This window comes from Periplaneta americana, chromosome 4, assembly GCF_040183065.1.
Source record: "Periplaneta americana isolate PAMFEO1 chromosome 4, P.americana_PAMFEO1_priV1, whole genome shotgun sequence".
Lineage (NCBI taxonomy): Eukaryota > Metazoa > Arthropoda > Insecta > Blattodea > Blattidae > Periplaneta > Periplaneta americana.
Genome location: NC_091120.1, coordinates 114,610,526 through 114,612,853, shown reverse-complemented (window position 1 = coordinate 114,612,853; position 2,328 = coordinate 114,610,526). Strand labels below are relative to the sequence as shown.

At 33.0% G+C, this 2,328-nt stretch overlaps 1 non-coding gene across 1 annotated transcript; it reads left to right on the top strand.

The window, feature by feature from the left end:
- Positions 1 to 242: 242 nt before the first annotated feature.
- TRNAS-ACU (transfer RNA serine (anticodon ACU)) lies at positions 243 to 315 on the top strand. Its single transcript has one exon. It is a non-coding gene; the product is annotated as a tRNA-Ser (tRNA).
- The last annotated feature ends 2,013 nt before the right edge of the window (positions 316 to 2,328 follow it).

The following is a 2,328-nucleotide window of genomic DNA, read 5'->3' as shown; positions in this document are numbered from 1 at the left end:
GCTACCCAGGAACTCTACTAGACAGCGGCCGGCCTCGGAACAATTTTTCCTTTGAAATTATTTAAATCAACTTTACAGGGATTTATACCTGAAAGCTCGATTTGTATAATACACATAACTGTTCGTTAATAGAAATTCAAGTCACACAGAGTTTGTATAAACTCAATGTTGGTTGCATGACGGTTGTCAGCCCACTTTGAGGTCTATGGATGCAGAAGGAATGGATCGGTATCTGGTAGAGTTCCTGGGTAGCTCAGTTGGTAGGGCGTTGGTACACTCAACCAAAGGTCGCGGGTTCGATACCCGGCCCGGGAACAATTTTTTCCTCGAAATTATTTAAATACATTATAATTGAAATACAGGGTGCTTTAAAAGTTTACGCACAAACTTTAGGAGCTTATAGAATGGTCGAAATACAACTACTTTCGAATAGGAATTTGTGGTCTAGGGAGTAATCCAGAGTCAGTGCACGCTTGGGACTGTCAGGAACTACATTATAGTTGCAAGTTTAGTTTCCAATGAGGTACTTGGTTCCGTACACCATGAAATGATTAAAGACGTTCCTCTGCCACCACGTTTGAATGGGGTGAGGTACAAATTCTTCATATGAGACGTTCTTCCAGAACTGTTAGAGAATATACCACTTATAATGTGCGTCGTCAGATGTGGGTGCAACTATACGTATCACCTGCACGCTTTTCTCTTCATATACGTAACAGACTAAATAACGCATATCCCGGGCGTTGGATCGGAAGGGAAGTTCCAATTGATTGGCCATTCCGCTCCCTTGATCTGACGCCTCTTGATTTCTTCTACTGGGAGCATATCAAAACCTTCGTGTAAGAGACACCAGCTCCCGACCAAGAAACACTTATCGCCAGGATACTTGCAGCATTTGATGAGGTTCATGGAGATGCGTGATGTACTTGGTAGAGTGCGCCAGAATTTCCTACCACGATGTTATGCCTGTATTGAATGTGGTGATCGCCAATTTGAATAACTTTTGTAAAAAAAAAAGTTTAGTGAACATTATCTTTGCTTAACTTAAATGTATGATTGTCTGTCATGTAGTTCCTCTATAAGCTCCTTTTGAATCACTCTGTACATTCATATGGCATTGCATTGGTAGCTGTAAATGTTATTACATACAACATATTTGTGGAATGTTGTATAAAGGACAGGATGTACCCCAGAAGTTTCTACATGGCATGCTTTCAGTTTATTTATTTATTTATTTATTTATTTATTTATTTATTTATTTATTTATTTATGTACTTATTTATTTACTTGTTTATTTATTTATTTATTTACTTATTTATTTATTTATTTATTTATTTATTTATTTATTTATTTATTTATTTATTTATTTATTTATTTATTTATTTATTTATTTATCTATTTATTTATTTATATGAAAAATATTCATGCATTGTTATAGGAGAAGAGATTAAGCGGAGAGAAAGACAAGGTCATAAAATCATTATTCCAAAAAGGTTACCGTTGAATAAAGTTATATATTTAGGCCTATGTTTTGAAATATACAAATCTTAATTACATTTCCTTCTTATACTTGTCATTAAAATTTGTACAATGCACTAACTTATCGGAAACAAAAATGACATTGAAATCTATGTTTTGAAGTTCATTAAACATTAAAGTAAATATGTGCATATACTCGCCACACTTACTTCCCTCTGACAACATATCTTATCTGTAGATGATGTCTCAGTGGACTATGTAACATTCTTCTTCAATATAAGAAAGCTTTATTAAGAAATTGTAACAAAACTCTTAAGATAGGCCTATATGAGCTAGCGAAAATCAGAATAAAGATCTGAAAATCTATTTTTACTTACTTATTTTACTTATAGTATGTATAGCTCTAACTTGTACTTTTGTTGTGGCAAGCAATTGAAGATGGAGTGTATGAGAAATTTCTTATAGCCTATGTTTTCAGTAATTCTGTGACAATTTTTTAAATATTTTTTATGCAATAACATAAATTACATTAAAAGCTCTTTATTTACTCTTTAATTTACGCAAGTTGTAGGTACATATTGATTATTTTTATAGGTACTAAGTTCTGGCATTCAAAGATGTTACGCGCCAGCATAACTTTCCTACATATGGTGTCTAGCGCTGTCACGTAGGCTATATATACGTTATTCAATGTTTTTTTTTTCTTTTTTTTTCAAAATTGGTGTTTAGCTCCATCTTAATGTTTTCTTTATTCTATGTGTAACTAGAAAGACAATTAAAATGTAGCCTATTTGAAAAAAAAAATTCACTGCCATACACATGTGAACTTTGTGAATCTACTAATTCTAC